The sequence below is a fragment of the Pelodiscus sinensis genome, chromosome 13, assembly GCF_049634645.1.
Source record: "Pelodiscus sinensis isolate JC-2024 chromosome 13, ASM4963464v1, whole genome shotgun sequence".
Taxonomy (NCBI): domain Eukaryota; kingdom Metazoa; phylum Chordata; order Testudines; family Trionychidae; genus Pelodiscus; species Pelodiscus sinensis.
The window spans coordinates 1574902-1596468 of NC_134723.1; the positions used below are offsets into that span (position 1 = coordinate 1574902).

Genomic DNA, 21567 nt, shown 5'->3' on the forward strand with positions numbered 1-21567 from the left:
CCCCCACAACAAATCCCCTCCCACAGACCTCCCCCCTCCCGCACCCCAACCTCCTGCACTAGGCTGGAGTCCCCTCTTGCACCCTGAGCCCCTCCCTTCTGGCCCCATCCCAGCGTGGCCGTGTCAGAGGTGCTGAGTGTCCAGCTTGGGCAGTGGGTGCTCTGATGCTGCTTATGCTCAAGTTGTCCGGCACTGACCCCATCCCGCTGCATGATCAGTCCCCTCCCCCTTTCAGTGCCTGTTTGCTGAGAGCCGGGTGAGGTGGAAAGGAAACTTCCCAGGCCTGCCTGCTTCTGGACGCATTATTCCAGCCTGTCCTCCGCATGGGTGTCGCGGCAACGACCCGCCCGGGTCACGGCGTCATCCGCCAAAGCTGGCTCCAGCAACGTACGTGGTGGCTGCTGCTACGTGACATCGTTAAAAGCATTCTATCTGATAAGACAATAAATGGAAAATAAAGAGGTTTTTCCCTGGCCTCTATTAGGCTGCACACGGCCCAACTGGTAAATCTTGGCCGACTGACAGGGATTTAAAAACTTCCATTCATCGACACGCTAAAAAACCAACAGAGGAACCAGAAGGCTTTTGTGAAGGCCCTAGTAAACCAAGACTTGTGGTTGTTTCTCTCTGCAGTCAAAGCTGCATGCACTTAAAAGGGGGTGCTGTTAGGAGCACATTTCTCTGCCCCCCAGGAGGCAAAACTACAATAATAAGGTGCTCAGGGCTAGAGCCATTTAAAGACTAGCTGGTCTGACAGCAAAGCACCGGCACAATCGCCGCGATACAATGGTGTGCCTGCTAGCGCCGTGCGGGCTATAAAAAGATCACTGTTTAATCAGCGCGCCACCGCTAATTTATTTCCTCCGATCGTTAACCGCTTGGGACCCAGACCCTGACGGAGCGGCCGGCACGTCACAGCAGAGCGCCTGCAGGGCCTTGACCTGAAGTGACTAGTACCCGGCAGGCTCCTGCCAGGCCACCAGCGCCTAGCACAGCTTCCGCGACCTTTCCGTGGGCGAGGGAGCAGAGAGCAGCAGTTAGTCTAATGCTATTAGGTACGTTGATTTCCCTGGTGTGCGTTGGCTCTCGCCCTGCCTCTGCCTCTGGACAGCCTGCGGTGGAACAGGAGGGGTCATTTTTCAGTCAGTCTGGGGGGGTGTTGGCAAGGCTGGCCTAGAGAATACCGCCAGCGGGGACCACCAATGTGCTGCTGACACAGAGCACAGAGGCCTGGCTGGGAAGAAGAACCAAGAGAAAGAGGGGGCCCGCCGGGTCAGGTGATGGGTCGGTGAGAGGGAGAGTGAGAGAGAGTATTTGGAAGGGGTGTGTGTGTGTGTGTGTGTGTGTGTGTGTGTGCGCGCGCGCGCACGTGTGTGTGAGAGGAATATTTGGGGGTCAGGGTCTCTGTGTGTATGTGTGTGTGCGCGCATGTGTGCCAGTAAGAGGACTATTTGGGAGTCAGGGTGTGTGTGTGTGTGTGGGTGCGTGCGCGTGCCTGTGAGAGAAATATTTGGGGGTCTGTGTGTGCGTGCTCGTCAGAGGACGATTTGGGGGTCTGTGTGTGTTTGTGTGTGTGCGCGCCTGTGAGTGGAATATTTGGGGGTCTGTGTGTGTGTGTGCGTGCGCCTGTGAGTGGAATATTTGGGGGTCTGTGTGTGTGTGTGCGTGCGCCTGTGAGAGGAATATTTGGGGGTCTGTGTGTGTGCGCGTGCGCCTGTGAGAGGAATATTTGGGGGTCTGTGTGTGCCGGTCAGAGGACGGTTTGGGGGTCAGGAGGCGTGTGTGGGAGAGACCCGGGAGCCAGGGAGCGCAGCGGAAGGACGTGCAGGGTGCAGGCTCTGCAGGGTTTGGTTGCTGCTGCAGCGTCACTCCTGTCGGAACCCCCTTGCTGCCCTGCCCCGTTTAGCGGGGCCAGAGATGGTACCGGGGTGTCCCCGGGCACCGTTTGCTGCAGCGTACAAGGGCAAGTGAGCGCGGGAGGCCTCCCCGGGTCACCCACGTGGCTCTGCCTCAGGGCGCCAGGGTGCGTCACAGCGCCCAGCACCCGGCCCAGGGCCATCCCCTCGCGTATTGAAACAAGGGGAAGGGGTGAGCCGCCTGCAGGTCGACAGCCTCACCGGCGGAGAACCCTGGGAGGATGCGCAGAGCTGCCCGACTCCCTGGGGAAGGACTGGTGGGAGGCGGTTCCCGTTTTCCGATGGTTTCTAGGGCGCTTGTCTGGGAGGCTGTCCCCAGCCCAGAAGAGCCGAGTCAGGTCCTGGCTATACCCCTCTCTTCACCTCGTCCCTTTGCTACTTTGGCTGCCGCCTGGCATTGCACACTCCTCCGCTCCGCCGGCATTCCCCCAGCCTCGCCGCCGCCCGCTTCGCTCCCTAGAGGGCGTGGAATCACTTCCCAAGAGACGCACTTGCTTTGCTTCATGCTGGCTCTCGTTTTGTTCGGGTCCATCGACAGCAAACCTCAGCCGATTCTGTGCCTGGGCTCCACACAGGGGTACTCGAGTGCCAGTTCTCAGCCCTCTGGGGGCAGCCCCCATCCACACAGATGTTTACAGCTTCTCTAACACGGGCGTCCTCATGCAGGGAACCTCGATAGCGCCTCTCCTCCCCACCCCAGGTCAGTCGTGGGGACACCGGATAGGAGCCCGTCTCATTCTCGCTTGGCAGGGAGCAGCTGCGGACCGTGCCCGGGAGCAGGCACCAAAGCGGGAAAGGGCTGCTCTCTGCGCCTCACGGTGTATCTCAGGCTCGGTCGTCCTTCCCCCGCGCCTCGCGCAGCCCTTCACCTCACGCAGGGTACAGTGCTCCCAGGCCAGGGCGGGATTTGGCTCTCGATGGCTGAGGATGCGCTGGGGGAGGAATAAAACGGCGGCACCGCCTGTTGTGTGGACTAAATGTATCGGCCATCTATCGAGAGGACTTGCCCAAGAACTCCTCCTATTCAGACATTCTCTGCCGCAGCCCCCGCACCTGCCCAGCAACGCTGCTCCCCAGATGAACGAGCGGGCGGCTGATAATGGGGCACGGAGCCTTTCACCTCCAGGCTGCTGGGCTAACACCCCGCCAGCGGGTGTGAGAACCACCACAAATCTCTGATGTGAATTGGGTTAGCGAAGTTCGGAGCAGGGGAAAGAAAGTCTACGAACCCCTCCTGGCGTACCATGGGGGCCAGGGTCAGAGAGGACAGGTCGGCCCTGGTGAGACGGCAACAGCCCCTTTTCGGCCTGTTGTGTAGCACACCTGGACTCTGTGCGACCCCAGCGGGATCTGTCAATGGGGCAGAGAGGAAAGCTGCTCTCAGGACGGGGTGGATGCTGGGAAAGGCGGGGAGAGGCTCCGAATTGCTCACCCCTTACTAGGTACGTTTGTGACTCTGCTTCCCCCAACCTGTTTATCTCATCCACCTCGGGCCTTGTCTTTGGGCTCCTCCCTGAGGGCCTGGTTGTTCCCTCCAGACGCAGCCGCACGGTAAACGGGCAGTGGTGAAGAAATGCACGAAAGAACATTCCTGAGGGGCAAGCCCGCACTCAGAAGCTAGGAAATGCCTTTGTAACCTTAACTCCGCCCCGCCCCACGGCCGTGCATTATTAAACAGCCGTCAGTGACCACACACTGGCTTTTCCGGGTGTGCCAGGGGGACAGTTCTCAGTGGATGGTTATTTAGTATTTCTGTGTACACCCGCCATCCAACATGTGGCCTTATTTACCACCCCCTGCCAAACCCTGCCCTGGCGGGGTTCTCAGCCAGCCAGACGTACACACCTGGAGGTGCACAGAGATCTTTCGGGGCTACCCATCGGCCGCTTCCCTGGCTTGACAACAGGCTCCATGACATGCAGGAGTGAAGTCCGTGCAAACCCACGTTTCCTGCAGACGGTGACTCGTTTACACGGTTGATGGACTGTCACGGAAACGTAAGTACCGGATTGACGGGCCAGATGATTTACCTTGTAGCTACGTGGCCTAAGTGAGAAGGGCCGGTTGTCAGGGTGTCTGCGCTGGGATGCTGACGTCTGATTTGCACCAAGTCGGGATCAGGCGAGGTGCAAGTTGGGGGCGAGTTTCAGACGCCTGCGAAGGGGCCAGCCGTCTGGAAAGGCTGAGACATTGGCCCTCGCATACCCCTCAGCAGCCCTTCTCTGCCACAGCCTGTTCCTGCCCCCATCATTCTCCAGAACTGCCCCTTTCTCCTGCAGCCCCTCTGGCCTCCCCCCGCCTCGCCGCCCACGCACGTCAGGCTGTTTGCCAGCAGGGGGCGCATTGGGAACGCACAAGAGGGAGCCTCGGCTCATGGGCCTGGCAGCCCGAAGGAGCATTTGCCTGGAGATTCCTGCTCTGCCGGGAATGGGGCAGGCTCCGTCCCGCCGGCACACACAGGCTCCGCGGGGCTGGACCCTGGCCAGAGCGGGTGGACTCTGACTAATGAAAGCGGTGAGCGTTCCAAGAGCACGAATCAGAGCCGCACACGCCGGGAAAGTCACCCAAAGTCACACGCGTGGCTGGTTTTAAGAGGGGACGGGCTATTTTTGGTCTGGCTTGGGAGTTTGGAGCCCCCAGGGGGGCGTAGCCCATTCCGGGGACCTGCAGCCCTCTTGCTGAGGCCTTCAAACGAAACGCACCCTGAGGTGGACACGCCGGGGATCTGGCCGCGGGAACCAGGGGCTGGGGGGAGGGGCTGCTTGAGCTGGCACTGCCCGTGGCTGGTGGTTGGCCTACGCGGCACAGCGGTGCCCCAGACACGGTGCCCGGCACAGCTGCCAGCTCTGCAGGTGCCTAAGGCCGGCCCCGGGTTCTGGCCCTGAAGTGTCTGGGAATGAGAGGGGAAGGGTCACGTGAGGATACCCTGTTGCGTTCCCTCCCTCTGGGCACCTGGCATTGGCCAGTCGGCAGGACCCCGGGCTGGATGGACCCTTGGTCTGACCCCGCCCGGCCACTCTGAGGCGGGTCTGGCTCGGCTGCGCGAGGAGTCGCCCGGGGAGAGGGAACGAAGCGCATGCAGCAGAAGCTGCGGAGGGTGTTAGCAGCGCCGCATGGTGAAACCAGCCCCCTTCTAGCAGCGTATTGCAGCCCGGGCCAGGGCGCGGGGCAGCCGGTGATGATGCGGGCATCAGACCAGAACACGGCGGCCAAGCCGGGTCAGACCAAGGGCCCGTCCTGCCCCGAGTCCTGTCGGTCAACAGTGGCCAGTGCCAGGTGCCCCGTGGGGAGTGAACTGAACCAGGGAACCGCCCAGTGCCAGATCCCGTTGCCCACTCCCAGCTTCGGGCCAGCAAAGGCCAGGACACAGAGCCAGGGCTGCCTCCCTGCCCGTCCTGTGATCGATGGACTCTCCCTCCTGCAACCGTCTTCAGCCAAGCAAAGGCTTCATCCAAACCACGTTTTTCAATAAACATCCTTAAACCAAAAGAGCCTCCAAGATGGTTCCCTCTGCTCCCCCCGCAACGTTGTTTCTTCTGAGACCAGCATGGCTTTGGCTTGGCAGCTGGCCGCGGCCTGGCCCCCACGGTGCCTCCTGCACCAGGGCTGCTGGGAAGCCGCGCGGCCGGCGGGAAGGACTCGATTCGCGATCAGCCTGGGTCAGAGGTGGCTGGGACGTGTCCGTCTAGGGCACTGGGGGCTGGAGGCATGCGTGGAACCAGGAGCGGGGGGTCCCCCCGAGGGTCTGCCGCCCGGGCAAGAGCCTGCCAGGCCCTCCAGCTGAGCACAGCCCCATCCCAGTGCCTGTCCCCCAAGTTCCCTGCCAGGCCAGATGGAGGCTGCCAGGCCAGAAGCTATCGCCAGGGAATGTGGAGGGGCCTGGGCTCCCCAGCCAGGATCCAGCTTCTGGCTTTGCTGGGGGTGGGGCTTGGGGCGGGAGAAGGGTGGGGCCATTGGGGGTGGAGCTTCATACCCCCCTTACGAAGAGTCCATCGTCCCTGCGTGGGGCGCTGGCGTCAGTAGACCCTGCGGGTGCGGCAGCGTCACAGTGGAACGGCCTCTGGAGATGAGAAGAGACGGGAGGGCTGCGGGTGAGCAGCGCGCCCCACGTCCAGCCACGGAGCAGCCAGGCGGCCCATCGCCCTGGGCCCGATCTCCTGGTGGCCACGGCAGCTTTCCAGAGGCGTCTTGGGGCCGGATTCTGCCCCGGGTGTCCACGCTGAGCTCAGGGCTGTCTGGAGGCCGAGGCACGAGGGGCTGACGTCCAGCTGCCCACTGTCCTGCTGCTGAGCGCGCCTGGGCCCAGCGCGAGAGGCGACTCTTCGAGGCACGTGGCCGAGAGCGCCCGGCGGGCTCCGGAAGGTAACGCGCTGCCCTGGGCGAGCGACGCCAGACACGAGGGACGCTGCGGCCCCTCTGGAGCGAGCCGAACGGGAGAGCGCTGGTGGGCTCTGCCGACGGGCGATGCCTCGCAGCGACGGGAACGGGAAGCCAGAAGTGCCTGCGGCAGGGCGGTTTGGGTGGCTCACTGCAGGGCCATCCGAGACCCCCAGGGCCGGCATTAGCACCCACTCCATTTGCCAGCTAGAAGCTGCTGATCCGTGTGCATGCGAGGGTTCAAAAGCACATGCCTTGGGGTTGGAAGTGGAGAGGAAGGAGGCGCTAAGGAAACCTGGAAAAACGGAGTCATCCAACCTGGAGCAATGGCTCAGTGCTGGAAAGTGAGAGACCATACGAGCCCAGACGATCTCCTGGAACCAAACCCACCAGTGGCTCGGGCCGCGGCAGACCAGGCGTTCTAGAGCCAGGCAAGGTCGCAGAACCTGCCCAGGCTGCGGATGGAGTAATACGAACATGCTCCGGAACCCCGGGTTCTAATTCTGGCTCTGACTGATTCACGAGGGGACCCCGGCAAGGCGCGTCCCTTCTCTGCCCCAGGGCCCTGTCCATGCAGCGGGAGTCCTGGGCAGTGTATTGAGATTGTTTTGTTCATGCAGGGCGCCCAGGGCCTGGCACAGGCAAGTACCCGCAGTCTCTGCTGAAAACCACCCCAACAGGACTCCACTGGGCGAGCCGGTGCCTCCGCGGCCCCGAGGGGTCGACGCTGCATGTGACTCATTTCCAAACCGTTACCGGGGCAGGGCAAAGCCCGGTGGGGGTGGCACACGCCCTCCCCTCCTTGGCCATCTGCTTTTTTGTTTTAAACAGGAGAGCGAACAGACAAGCTGTCTGCACACATTTGCCAAAGATGGCCCCGGCACTTCCAGCCCCAGTGCTGCCGGGATCCAGCTGCGCGAGGGAGCACCTTTCAGCCTGACAGGGCCCTCTCCCCCGTCAATCGCGTAGGGAAACGGCTTGCGAACGGAAAATGCCTCTTTCGCTTCAGGGTCCCCAGAGCTCCGTAAAATCTGTCAGGTGAGCACGCTGGTGTCTAAGGAGGAATCCACCAAAGGCGGCTCTGGGCCCAGGCAGCGCTTCATGAAGGACCACGGAGAAATGAACAGAAACTGGGACAGCGCAAACCCTCCCTCTTTGGGAAGCGCAGCAAGGGAGGACATCAAAGGAGAGCCGCCGGAAGGATGCAAAACCCTATTGATCTTCCCTCTGCCGTGCAGCTCCATCCTAATGGACGGCAACCCGCCGGCACGGGGTGAGCCGCCGCTCGGCAGATGGCTCCCCAGCAGGGGCGAGGCACACCCGCACACATCTGTCCCCGGCGCTGGCTGGGGAGTGGCGAGGTTTCCGGCAGATTTCTGAAAGATCTGCACAGATAAGGAGACCCACACACACGCTCTCCCTCCTCCTCACCTCCAACCAGAGCTGCTACTCCGGCTCTCCCTCCCTCACCCCCCGCCCGCGCTGTGCATCTGTCGGCTTGTTTACCTTCCTCCAGGGCGCGGTGCGGCGTGCGTGCCGGGGCTGAGCTGGGAGACCAGGATGCTGCATGCCTGGCTGCTCCACATGCTGCCCGCAGAGAGGGCTGTCTTGGAAGGGCTCCCCCCTCTGGGTCTCTGAGCCTGAGACCCGGCCGGGACACCCCACTCCTCTTCGACACAGTGAGTCTGAACAGAGCAGCAAAGGAAGCCCCCTTACAGCTCGCCCTGGCTTAGAAGCCTGCAGGGCCCATCCCAGAGCCTGTGGCCGCCTTTCTGATTTCCTTGGATTCGTTATTTTCATCACGGCCTGGCTTGTGCCTGACTCGTCCCCCGAGTCCATGCTGCGATCACAGGGCCTTTTCTCCCCCGCCGCGTTGCATTGCCACTGCTTAGACCAGGCTGTGTCCCACATCACCCCTCTCCTCCTCCCAAGCTGGGCAGGCCCTCGCCCACCGAGACAGACCAACAGAGACACAGCCGGCCCGCCCGCTGCCTGGCTCCTTGTGAGATCATTCACGCCCGCTCAGCGCACAGGATGGGCCGGGATTCTCACCCCGGCGAGATTCCAGTGCGACACGACGGAACGCGCAGCGTGACGCACCGGTGGCAAGGGGAGGCGAACCTGGCCCCGGCGGCGGCTGGGCATCTCCCTCCCTTCACATCCTGGCCCAGAGCAGTTCTCGGTTCGCTTTGGTGCAGGGGGACGGACCCGCGGCCGCGACCGCGCTGCGGAACCCTAGCGGAGACGCAAGAGACGTTAGGTGAGGTCTGAGCAGGGATGCAGAGCTGAGCTCACCAGCCACCTCGTCTCACTGTGGATTTCACAGCAGGTAACTAACACACATGAGAACAAGCCGCCCTCCCCCATGTTTGGCAGTGCGGCCATAGCCACTGCAAGCTAATGGCACAGCTGGGCCCAGAACCGCTCTGCATGCAAAGTCTCCTTCCTAGAACGATCCCTCCCGCCCACTCGAACAAGGTTTGCCCAGAGGTTCCCTTTGCCCTGCACGGCCCCATTTTGGGTGGCATCGTTTCCCGCGACCCGGGCAGAATGGAAGGCGCCACGTTAAAATGGCACCCCCTGCACAATCACGCCTGGGGCACCACGTGGGCAAGGGAGCGAGGTGCAGGGGTGGATGCAGCTGAAGGAAGAGGCTCAGCCGGGCAGGTGTGGGTGGGGCCAGGACAGTGCAGGAGCTGGGCAGGGCTGAGAGAAGGGAAGGGCTTTGTGCGGTTCCACTCACTGCTGGGGAGGAGCTTTGGGGAACTGGCAGGGGCAGGAAGAAAAAAGGAACCAGCAGCCCCTGAGAGCAGCGAGGCCAGAGAGGGAAGGACCCATCTGCTGAAGTGGGGGCCCTGAATACACAGTGGGCCTGGGTGCGGGTTCCCCTCGCAGGGCACGGAGGCCGAGTAGGGGAACGTGGCTGAGCCATGAACTGGATGCTGCATTTCCTGAGGCTGCAAGCGGATGGGGTGACCGCAAACGGCACAGGAGAGGTTGGCCGTGAGTTCATCCTCAGAGTCCTGCAGGTGGTGCCTGCCGGCAGTGAGCGGTCCCCACGGGGACGTGCCCGGCTGTAGAAGGGGGGCCTCCACACCCGGGGGAGCGTCACGACCCAGGGATCTCACCGGGGCTGTGACCCATCACCTGGGAACTGCTCACGACCAGGAAAGAGGCAGAGCCCAACACACACTCTGGGCGGGTACAAGTGAGCTGTTGGGTGGGGGAGCAGTATTCTGTCTGTAGGGTGCATTTCCCCCTTCTGCGCCTGCCTGGTGACTACAGCGGCCTGCTTACCCAACAGCAACCGCAATCCCAGCCGAGCCGGGTCTTCCCAACGTACGAGACGCACCCAACACCCTTCCTCAGTTTCTGACGAGAAGGGGAAATAACCTCGCGCTCAGCTCGAGCTGCAAACGGAAAAGCAAACACATCGAAAGTGTCAAGACAAAGAAATTGAGTCTCAGCGTCTAGTGTCTCCTCCCCTGGAATAATGAATGATAATAAAAACCAGCTCCACAGGTCTCTGTGAAGGCCTTGGCCTGACAGCGGGTGCAACTAGCTACCTCGGAAATGGACTTTCCTGGGGGCAGGGGGAATGGCCTTCACGGCCCCTTTACACCCTGCTCTGTGCCGGGGGGATTGCTAGGAACGCAGCCCCTGAGCCACCCTGGGCGGTTTCAAGGGTTATTAGCTGAGCCAGCGGCCCTGTGGAAGCCTCGCTCCTTCATTGTGGCCAGAAGCGAGTGGAGCGTGGTCCCCGCCGAGGTGGACAGACCGGGTGGGCGGGGTGACCAGCCTGCCCAGAATAGCGGCAGTGGGGCCTTGCTGCGGGGCCTGCCTGAGTTTGCAGAGCGCCTGAGACCACAGCTCCGAGGGGAACCGGCCCCTCTTCCCGCAGGCACCAACCGCGCCGCCAGCCGAGCTACGGGGAGGGCGAATGGCCAGCGCGCTGGGGGAGGCGGGCCGGGCCGGGCGCGGCCGGAGGGGTCCCCGCAGTGCTGGCCGGGAGCCGCGGAGAGTCGGCGCTGGGCGGGGGCCTGGCCCGGGCAGGTAGCGGCGGGGCCGGTCTGTGCCAGGTGCGCGCGGGGCAGACCCGAGGCTGGGAGCCGCCGGCTCCGTGCGCCCTCACCTGCGGGCGCGGAGCCGGGAGGCGGGGCGGGAGGCGGCGCTGCTCTGCCCTGCCTCCCCGCTCGCCGCCGCTCGCGCCCCGGCCGGCGCTGTCTCTCCTGCGCCTCCAAGATGAGCGGGCAGCGGCGGGGCGGCTGCCGGATCCCGCTGGTAGGTCGGGGCGGGCGCGGCGAGGGAGGCCGCTGGGGCGTGGGAGCGGGCGGGCAGCGCCCCCCAGCCGGCTCCCCGGGGCAGCCCCCGGCCCGGGCCCGGCTCGCTGCTGGGGCGCAGGGCGAGCGAGCGGCGCAAGCCGGTCCCGGCCCGGCAGCGTCCTTGGGCGCGGGGCAGGCGGGGCGTCCTAAGCCTGGCCTGGGCCGGGCCTGGAAGGGCGGCGGGGGCAGCACCCCCGTGCGCAGGGCTGGCGGGTCCCAGAGCATGGTCACCGCCCCCCCCAGGCCTTTCCCCCCGTGCTCTGCCAAAGCTGCTCGGGATCTCCCTTGGCGGGGAGGAGAGCGGTGGCTTGGCAGCCCCCCCCCCCCCCCGAAGCGGCTCCCCCCATTCGCTTGCCAGGTCTCCTGCCGGCTGAGAGCAGTGAGGGGGGGGCCGTGCTGCTCTTCACATCTGGATCTTGCCCCTCACCGGGCTCAGCTGCCCCCCCCCCCCGGTGCACAATAACAGATGCACGGCCTCTGTCCCGGCTGGGCTCTGGCCTGTCCCCTCTGTAAGCCTGGGGGTCTGTGCCCGGGAGCCCTGGGTCCATTCTGGGCAGCAGGGTGGATTGGCGGGGGCTTCGGTGGCCACAAAGTTTAGTTCGGGGGGGGGGGGGGGAGCTCTGCTGTGGACTCCCAGGCGGAGCCGGGTGGGCGCCCGCGGGCACACCGGGCAGGCTCCTTGGCGTTCTGCACAGTGACGCCGGGGCTGGTGTTGCTACCGATGTTTTGCTCTTGTTTTCGATTGACTTTCTGCTTCTCCCGGGGAGAGCTCTGGGCTGGAAGCGCAGCGTGCGGGTGGAATTGCGAGGCTGGCAGTGGCGCTGGGTTAGCGCCGGGGTAACGCCTGGCTGGCGAGCTTTGTGGGGAAGCACAAGGTGTATGTCTCAGCTGTTCCGCGTGCGACTAGCCTGCTGCTATTGATCTGCGCAGCGGTGCCGGTGCTTGGCGGCAGCGCTCTCAGCGGGGCTGGGGGTTTGGCTTGCAGTCGGTGCCTCTCAGTTCTCTCCAGCCTCGGTGTGTTGGGATGTTCCTGGGCTAGGCGCTGCCTGTTCCTGGGGGCTGCGGGTGTAATGCCTCCTCCCTAGGGGACAGGCGTTCTGCAGCTGTGATTCGGTGGTTGTTGGCAGTGACTTGGCTAGAACTGCCCCACTCCAGGAGCTGCCGTGGCTTAGCCCACTGGTAGCCTGGCCCCCCTACAGCTCAGGTGGGGTGGATTTCTAGACTGTGTGGCCCCTACCTGGGTGCAGGGAGGACAGCATGCTGGGGGAGCGGAGAGCAGTGCCCGCGGCTCGTACTGGGGACCGAGCCAACTTGGGCCTGGGTTTGAATGGCGCCTTTTTCCTACGAATAATATTGAACACCCCCGTCTCGCTGCTGTAGAACAGGCCGAGTGCCCTGTGGGCAGCTGGCATTGGAGTCCTGCTCAGCAGCGGGGAGGCGAGAACATTCCCCATGCAGCCGATGACGGGCGGGTTTGAAGGTGGCAATGGTGAGCTGCCTCGGTTTCCTCTGGGCTGCTTTGTGCCGTGTCTGTCACTGCTGCTGCCCAGAAGTTGTTAGGAATCTGCTTGTGTTGCTTTTCCCTTGGCTTCTCCTTGTAATGAATAAATAATAAAGGCTGCTCAGCACTGACGAAACGCCACAACCTGCCTCCCTACGACAGCACAAAGCACACAAGTGACAGGAGCCGCGCGCGGGGTGACGAGCCCGGAGGAGGGTTGCACGGCGTCCCAGAGAGGCGCTGGGGCTTGCTTGGGCGCGCCCGAGGTTTACACACAATGCCGACCAGTCTGTGCCCGCAGCAGCCTCGTGCAGGGCCAAGGGAAAGCTGCCTGCTCTGCTAAGAGTTACCCTGCCGGGTTTGGGAACCTTGCTCTGCTGAAGCTGCCGCTGCTGCTGATTGAGCCCAGCCGCTGCAATAGCCCGTTTGCATGAATAATGGGATCCGACAGCGTCCCCGGCAGAGGCACGACACGCTAAGTGACTGCTAACTGTTCTGTGTGCAGACAGACATACGTGTGCGAGAACACGGGCTGGCTCGCGATTGGCGTCTGACTCTTAAAAAAAACGGGCTGTCGTTTTGAATCATGCGGAGGGCGGGGGGGGAGGTCACCTTCCCCAGCGTATTTTTGCTCCTAAAGGTTGGCGGATGTTTTGGTTTGTTTTGGGGGAGGTGTCCGCTCCCTGCTGGGCGTTCCTCAGTCTCTTCTGCGTGTCCTGGTCCACCTGGCATGTCTCGGGCCGGGAGGAGAATTGTCCCACGGCGTGTCCCGGGAGGAGCGTTTTGGGCAGGCGGGTGCCAAGTGGAAGTGCTTTGGTTTTCACGAACGCCGAGCAGCCAGTTGCAAGCGAAGGCCATGCTGGCAAGAGACCGGCCCCTTGGGGTGTGGGTGCCTCCAGCCCGGCACTTGACACTGCTAAAAGAAGCCAAGACCGTTCTCTGTCCTGGGGGGCAGGTCTGCTGCGGGGGGCGAGCCATTGCAGCGTTGCGGGGCGGAGCACAAGGGCAAGGCAGACGGGCGCGTCGGAGCGGAAGCGTGTACGGCTGAGTTCTGCTCACGGTGAGACGGGCTTAGATCTGCACGTTGCACTGCCGTGAACGGATGCCACTGACCTCGTGACCCAAGATGGTCCTTGCCGCAAGCCAGCGAGCCGCTGGAGCCTCCTCCTGGGGTATTGAAACCCTGGTGCGGTTTGGGGGGGAGTGCAGACCCCGAGCTGCGGTGTGCCTGGGTCTGGCCCTTTGGCTGGGCTGCCGAGCTGCGAGTCGCGTCGCTTGCCAGCCCCTCGCAGCCAGCTGAGCGGAATGCTTGTCAGCTGTGCTGCTTTGGCTTTCGGTCTCATTCGAGCCCTTGGTGCTGGGTGGGTACCTGCCAAGACCCCGACCTAGCCCACCCCGGCTTCCGATCGCTCCTGGAGCTCGGGTGCTGGGCACGGGGCCCCTCCAGCCCTGGATTTGCAGAGCACCCTGCTTCACGGCTGCTGGTGGAAAGTTGCCTGGTTTTTTTTATTATTATTTTTCCCGAGAGCAGTTGTACGTTATGGCTTAATGAGAGCTCTGGTTTGGTGTCATCCATTATAAATGAGCAACTCTGTTAGTCACCCTGATTAATGAGCAGATCCACAGCGGGGAAGGAAAGGAGTGACCTTATTGGGCCTTTTGTTCGTGTTGTTTACTCAGTCGCGGCGCCGTGTACATGTAGCGACAGCACGGGCCTGGGACGTACGGGCCCAGGAACACGGGGGAGATCGGCTATCGCAGGAAGAATTCTAGCGCTCGCGTGAAGCCGAAGTAGCCATGTTGTGCTTCGTGGGCGCAGCGCCGCGAGAGCGCCTCCCGGCCCAGCAGAGCTCCCCGGCCGGCCGGACCTCGGGAATGGAATGTCTCAGCTCTTGAATCAGATTCCAGCTTCCTGTGTTCCCAAGGCGCCTGTTAGCAAACGTCGGCGGAACTCCTTCGCCCGCAGCCTCCGGCGCATTTCTGACCCTCTCCGGCTGCAGAGGAGGAAGCGGAACGAGGCCGTAGCCCAGACAGCGATCGGCTCAGCACTGCAGACCCGCCCTGGGCCAGGCCAGGAGGGGCCAGCGCCCTGCCGGATTCAGTCCAGTGTGTCTCCCTTGTTGGCTTCCAGGCCCCTACCCCCCGTGCTCCGTGGCCCCTCCCCGAGCCCCTAGGAGTGAGGGGCTGGCTGGGGTAACAGGCAGCTCCTTTGGCATGGCTGGATGGCCCGGCTCCTCTCAGGAAACAGGCCGGGGAGCCACAACTGAACGCAACAGCTGGGCGGGGGGAGGGGCAGCCCCATTTCCTCCTGCTGCGGCGGGGTGGGCGCCCCAGCCTGGCGCTGCTTGTGCCCTGCCCTCGCTCAGCATCTCTCTTCTCGCCCGCTTCCTTGGGGCCTCCCCTCCAAAGGGGCTTGCTGCCCTCGCCCCTGAACACCTGGACAGGGCGCGGGGGTGGGGCTGGCAGCTCTTGCAGCCGGCTGCCTGAGAGACCCCGTGGGGGCCAAGAGGGAAGGCAAGTGGCTTTGCAGGGGCAGGTGGGCAGATCCGCGGGCTGTAGCTGCAGTCGCGGGGGAGCAGGAATGGCACTGGGGCCGCACGGCCCTTCTTGCCCTCCTCCCTGGGCTTCCCGGCCTGGCCTGGGGCCTCCAGGCGCTGCTGGTCGGCGCGCTGTCACGTGATGCCCGTCAGTGCCGCGACGCGTCCGGTGTGGCATGTGACAGGGAGCCTCTCCCCGGGGACCCTGCGGGACGCGCGGGGCGTCTGGAAGGAGTATGGCTGAGGATGCAGCCCTGGGGCCCCGAGCGGCTCAGCGGCTCCACCTCCACCAAGCAGAATCTTGCAAACAGGCCCCCCCGTAATAGCTGGTATGTAAAATAAGCTTCCCCCCCCCAGGGAGGAGAAACCACGTGAGCTGGCAGGAGGCAGCAGGTCTCCACCGACTGATTTTTCCAACCCCCCCGGGTGTGTTGCAATAGTCTGTGCCCAGCCCTGGCCACTTGTCCCCGCGGGTACCGGCCTGGTGGTGGGACTGTCACTGCCTGTGCTTGGCCGCCTGACGGGGAAGGTTGTCTGCCTGCCTGTAGCGGCTGTGGAAGGCGTCTCCTAGGGCGGGCAGGGCCTGAGTACCCAGCCGCGAAGACTCGGCTCTCGGAAGAACCAGCGAAGGGCACGAGGCCGACGTCGTCCCCCTTCGCCTGCCCCTTTCCTGACAAGCTCATCTCATTAGTGCTGCTATTGCCTCTCGCGCCGTCCCGCCCGGTCCCCCGGTCCCGGCGCACTGTGCCCGGGAGGCGGCCTCCCTTGCGGGCAGGGCACGAGGAGGGATGGTTTTCAAGTGGCTGAGTCCGGAGGGGAGAAGGCCGAGGCCGATGATCTAACTTCGGGCTGGCTTGCAGAGACTCCAGCTGCATCTGGCTTCTCAGCCCAGCGGCGAGGAAATCGGGAGGATCACTTGGCAGCAGGACCGCTCCCTCTCTAGCAGCGGTGAGCGCGCGGCCGCGTGAGCCTCTCCCCGGAGCTGGGCGCGGGGCGAGCCAAGCAGCGTGCCGGACCGTGCCGTGTGTCGCTTTCCTGGTGGTCGAGGGCAGAGGCTGCCTCCTGCTCTCCGCTCATTAGCTCTCGGGCTGTGCCCTGTTCGCCGTGTGAATTGGGGCAGGAGTGTGAGCATCCGGCCCGTTCCAGCCCGGTTCTGCGCGGCGCCGCCGAATAGGCAGCAAACGTTCCTTAAGGGAGCTGGAGAGTCTTTCCCAATAAAACCCACATGCATTATTTAACATTGCGCTAACTAGGATATGACCAGAGGGAGAGACGTGCGCCGCATACTCCTGCGAGCAGCCAGGCTTAATAATGCCGCCTCTCCCCACCTGCTGCACGTCTGCGCTCTGGACCGGGGGACAGCGGCCCGGCCCGAAGGGAAGTCCGACCAGGCTCCACGTACCGCCGATCAAAGGAGCATGCGGGGAGCCGGGTGCAAAGGGCGTGCTTGTGCGTTCTTCCCCAGCGCCGCGCGTGCTTTGGACTGGGGCTCGCCGGCCTCTCAGCAAAACGCCTGTTGGTGCATCGGGACGTCAGCCATGCACATTAGCGGCCAAACTCCCTGTGTCCCCAGAGCCTCCACGCAGGGCGAGCGAGTTGTGTTGATCTTTACAGCTCTTTAGGAGTCTGCTGCAGCCGCTCTGGGCGGACGTGCCCCTGGAGTCAGGATGGAGATGGGACTCAGCGTCTCAGAGCAGAGGTGCGAAGCCCAATAGCTGGGGAGCTCCTTATCTGCGATGTCGGGTCGGAGTGGGGCGAGATTCTCGCCTCTTGGGGGTCCCCGACTGACAGGTGCGTTGTTACCGGAGCGCCTGTTGAATAGGGACTTGACTCAGTCAGTCTGTTGGTTTATATCCTGTTTTACAGACACGGTAACTAGACCACACGGCGGGAATGGCCTAAGGAAATGTCATTTCAGTCCAGTTCAGGGTTAATCGAGCAGAGCAAAGTCCCCCCAAAAAGTCTTTGCTCTGGGGAGCAAGTGGGGGCCGTTACAAGGGCCTGTTTCAGCACCAGCGTAATCTGAGCAGGCTGGGAGAAAAGCTTCATGGGAGTGCAGAGCAAAGATGCTGAAAAAGACGCCACCTGCATGCAGCCTCCTTCAGCGCAAGCCAGAGATGCCACTGAGCCTGAGAAACGTGTGTGGTGGCCCCAGGAAATCCAGCTGTGTGACTGGCCTGGTGAGACTTGGGGAGCAGCAGGCTCTTGGCTACTGTGCTCCCCAACGGCTGTGCCGAGCCATGGGGCTGTGCCCCGAGGGCCAGGTCTGTGGGGCTCTGTGCGGCGCCTGCTCGATTGGTTTGCATCTCCTGGAGGGTTCCCAGCGGTGCCCCCGAGAGGAGGGGGAGGGGACACACCTGCGGTTAAGTTACGTTGCTTAGGGCGCACGTTAGCTGGCGTCAGGAGAGAAGCGGGCTCAGGCCGGCTGGCCGAGTGCGTTCCTCGGGTCCCGTGCAGGGTGCTCCGGTGGCGATCCGTCCTGCTGGGGGTGCCTGCATTGCCTCCCAGGGCAGGGCGGGGGCGGGGGTCTCCTAAGGCTCCTGCAGTCGGCTGCTGCCTGAGCCAGGCATGTCCGGTTCCCAGGCACAGGCCCCAGGCTGCGAGGTTTCCCTGAGCCTGGGCAGTACCCGTCCCTAGCTCGGACTCGCTCCCCTCCTTCCTGCATGGCAGGGCCGTGTTGGGTTTGGGAGCAGGGGAAGGGCTTGGGGAAAGTGCCCAGCCCCCGCGGAAAGCGGGGAGTAGCGCCGGGGAGCCCGGAGCGTTAGCGAAGCGCTGGCCTGGGTTGCCGGGGTTTCTGACGCGGCGCAGGGTGACAGCAGGCGCTGGGAGACGCGGGGCAGAAGAGATCCAGAGCCGGAGAGTCGCGGCGGAGATTTATTGGCACGGTCGGCATCAAAGCGCTGTGTTTATCTGAAAGCATCTGACACGTACTTACAGCTGGCGCTTGGGCGTTTCTGGAATTCTTCCGGCCCGACGTTCCGGGGAGAAGCTTTCCCACACGTTGTCTGTCTCCTAAACTTTCTGCACACACACCGAAAGCTCGTTCCGGGCCCAGGCGGGCTGTCAAGCATTCTCCGCCAGCTAGCCGCGTGTGAGCGCTGGCGCCCTGTTCCCGTCTCCTCAGGCCCATGAATTGAGTCTGACGCCTCGGGAGCCCCGGGAATCCCTCCCCGGCGCGGAAACGTTTGTCCAGGGATGTGAGCCGCGCAGCAGGGGACTCGGGGCCACGTGGCTCTGGTCTGACAGGCCAGTCTGCAATTCACTCTCCACCTTCCCTGTTCGCTGGCAGGACCCTGCCCCCCGGAGCCTGCCGGAGCCCGAGACGGGCCTGTTCATTTAGCGAAGGGGCCCTGCTTTCTCCGGCGCTGGGCTTTCCGTTACGAGGGTGGGGAGGGGACGCTCCGCAACGTCTGAGCGCTCCTGGGGTGCTTTGTCCACCCTGCAGTGGGCTCTGGCTTTCCCTGGCGGCTGCCGGGTGCTGGGGGCTTTGCACGTGCAGGGGAAGGGCTGGTTGGGGCCAGTGTCTGTCGCCTTGCAGGATGGGGGCAGGGCCTAGCGGGCCCCTCCCGGTGCCCCACTCCAGCTCTGCGCCGGCCGCCCTGCTCCTTGGCTCGCAGGGCTGCAGTCCCCCTGCGATTCCCCACCAGCCCCGCAGCGCTCCGCTCTCGGCCAGGAGCCAGGCCTGGCTCGGGCGGTCTCCGCACTGTTCTCTGGCGTCGCTTCCCAAACTCCCTTCCCTTCCCTCCTCCCTCCCCCCTGCGAGCTCGGCCCTTCCTTCAAGAGAACACGTGCAAAGAGTGTTCTGATTCCTGTCCCCCCACCTCTCCTCCGCCAGACCCCCCATCCCCAGAGGTTTGGAAAACTCCCCCTCCCTCCCTGCCTGGCCATCCTGCTCGGACAGCGCCTAGTACAGCTACAGCCGGGCACCCTGCCCTTCCTTAAAGGGGACTCCCCCGGATGACCAGTCCAAAGCCGCTGCCTTGGCCAGGTTCCTGCCTACACCAGCTGGGAAGGAACTGGTCAGCCTGCCCCCCCCCCCCCCGTTTGCCCACTGCGGTCGGCCGGCCACACGCAGCGAGGCGGCGCTCGGGCAGGGGTGCCAGGCTGCGAGGCCCGGGCTGGATTGAACGCAGCTGCCCGACCTGAGCGGACAGGCCAATCGTGACTCTTTCTGCACTAGCGTGAGGAGCCCCGTGCAGCCGCGAGGTCCTGGCCTTCCTACCGGTGTCGCCTTGGTGCTCCGGGGCCCGCATGAAAGGGACAGTTCCTGTTAGCCCCCAGGCACTGAATCAGTTACCAGCCAGCGGGAGCCCGTCGGGTGCCAGGTGATTGGCGCCAGTCCCTGGAGCTAGGCGCTAGGTGACACTGGACAGGCTGCGTGCTCTGGGCCATCCCAATGCTGGTGCAGGGGTGGTGTGCGGCTGGCGCCTTGCGTGCGGCTGTGGGCACAAGGCAGCCCGGGCGGGGGGTGGAAAGGCTTGGTCATGTCACCGAACCACAGCTGGAGTCCCACGTGCCTTGGGACGCTGATATCCATTGCAACGTGCAGGCCAGCTCCTTGTTTGCTGCGTCCCCTTTCGGCCTCATGCATTCTTCCCGCCTCCTCCGCCTCGCCTCGCCTCACCCCCGCCCATCTTCTCTCTCACGCGGGAGTGTGGGCTGGTGGTGAGATGGGGGCGAGGCGCCAGTGGGCCTGGTTCTGTTTCTGTCTATGGCCATGGGCATGTCACCTAATTTCCTGTTGCTCAGTGTTCCCTTGACCTACCCGGCTGTCTCTGATGCCCGTCACTGCCGCCTGTGGGCTGGTCCAGAGCGGTAAGGCTGCATCAGCAGTGTCTGTCCGCAGAGCTCTGAGATCCATGGCTGAACGGCATTGTGCACATGCAGACTAGCTTGCCCCATGCCACCGAGGACTTTCTGAGCGCCAAGCGCTCCCAGTGCCTGGCGAGGCGGGAGAGCCGAAGTCTGTTCTGGGCGTTGGGGGACTGAATTGACTTGACCTCCTGCCCTTTCATGGCGGTTTCACGAAGCCCTTAGCTGTTGGTCGAGTTTGCTGTGTGGGACCTGGGAGAAGTGCCCCCCCACCCCGTGGCGCTTTCTGGAGAGCAGAGCGGCACGGCGGCTCTCGGGGACACGCTGCCTGTGGATGTCGTGGGTTTTCTCGCCAGCTCCGTGACCGTTGCAGTGTCTTCCGCTGCTCAGTGCAACCCCGAAATGCCAGCTACAAAGGGGTTTCCTTTCTCCTCAGTAAAGGAAACCGCGGTGTACCAGAGCAGGCGTTATCCCACGTACTGCCCATAGCGGACGTGACCTGTCACGGAGAGCTGTCCGGGCCCCGGGGGAGGCGGCAGGTCCGTTGCCAGTCTGGCTCACTGCCTCGCGTCTGGAAGTGCCCCCAAGGAAGGCCGGGCACTGCAGCTGCTGGACGGAGAGACGCTGCAGCCTCGCTCTGCTGCAAAACTACTCCAGGCCAGACCTCAGAAAATCGTTTCTAGCCGTGCCAGCCGTCAGGGCGATGCCTGTCAGTGTGCAGGGATGGCAAACTCGGACGTGCAGACGTGTACGTGGCAGCGACAAATGGCAGGTGGTTGAATTATCTGGCCTGTGACGTGTCCTTAGATGCCAAGGGGGGCTGAGTTAAGCGTAGGGGCTGCTGGGCTTAGCAAAAAGATTCCCTTTCTTGCTCCCAAGGAAATTCAGCCTTCTTTAGTTGGTGCCCTTGTGTTCCCTAGTGGTTAGAGCTCAGGGTCCGTACTGGGAGTGGCGGTCATTCGTTCGGCGTCACTGTGGCCACCAACAGCCACGGTGCTGGACACAGAGCAAGCCACGGCCTGTAGAAGAGACAGGCCCTGCTGTGGACGGGGTGGTCTGCTGAGACAGAGCTGAGAGGCTGGGGACAAGATGGGCAGTGGGCGCTTTGGGGGGTTCTTTTGACACTGGGGGTGGGGCGGGCCAGTGGCGGTTTGCTGCCTGGTTCTGGCCTGACGCTCCGTATGGCTTTGGGGAGGTCTCAGCTCTGTTTCTCCAGCTCTGAAGGGGCCTTCACCCAGGCTGCTCGGAGATGCCGGCCCGTTTTCTCTGCCCGCTCCGGGTGTAACTCACCTGATGTCACGTGTGGCACTGGACTTGATGACCTCTTCGTTCTAGGGGAGCAGCGTGCCGGCGGGGGGTGTCCCGGGGCAGCAGCAAACAGCTGTGGCCCCTGGCTAGGCCGTGCCAGCGTCCTGCTGTCCCTGCACCGGGATGCCCAGCCACGGCAGCCCGAGAGAAGCGGCTGCTGGCTGCCCATTGCTTTCCCCCTTTGTGTGACCGGGCCTGGATCCAAGCGGCGGCCGGGCGTGCGGTCTCTGCTAGAACCCGCCTAACCCGCCCCAGAGCAGACAGGCCGGTTTTCAGCTCCGGGCAAGTCTGGCCGCTTCCCGTGTGGCACACTGGAGCCTGGGCTGGGGCTGGCAGCCTGTCGGGGGGGGGGGGGGGATCGTTCCCAGTGTCCAGGGCGGGACGGGGCACTGGGGCCGATAGCCAAGGGAGGAGGAGTTCAGCTTGAATACTGGAGGTAACGCTCCCGGGGCCCTGTGCCTGTCGGCCGTTAGGGTCGCCTCAGAGGCTCGCTGGGGCCCTCTCGCCCTGGCCTAGAGGCCAGGCCACTGGCGGGGCAGAAGCCCGGTGGGGTCCCAGCCTCTCCGGGGGGGCTGTGTGGCCTGGGGAGGGTTGGGGGAGCCCGGCCTGCCTGCTGCTCTGGGTTCTGCCCAGGGACCATGGGGCAGTGGCCACAGGCGGGTTTCCTCCATTCCCTTTTCCCTGAGCCGCTTGCCCAAACAGCCCCCCTCCCACCCCTGCTTCCTGGGACCCGAGCGAGTCCGTCCTGCTGCCCCTCCGCCCGCCGCCTCCGCTCCCTGCGCCTCTCTGCAGGG

The 21567-nt window shown here is 63.8% G+C and overlaps 1 protein-coding gene and 1 long non-coding RNA gene across 2 annotated transcripts in view; one reads left to right on the forward strand and one right to left on the reverse strand.

The window, feature by feature from the left end:
- Nucleotides 1-288: 288 nt before the first annotated feature.
- Nucleotides 289-10551, reverse strand: LOC142818248 (uncharacterized). Its single transcript, XR_012895624.1, has 3 exons — nucleotides 10426-10551; nucleotides 7800-9703; nucleotides 289-432 (listed from the first exon to the last, which is right to left on the reverse strand). It is a non-coding gene; the product is annotated as an uncharacterized LOC142818248 (long non-coding RNA).
- MID2 (midline 2) overlaps nucleotides 10449-21567 on the forward strand; it is a 161504-nt gene continuing 150385 nt past the window's right edge. The window contains exon 1 of the mRNA XM_075896588.1: nucleotides 10449-10574. The gene's annotated coding sequence lies outside the window, so the exon portion shown is untranslated. The remainder of the gene's footprint in view (nucleotides 10575-21567) is intronic.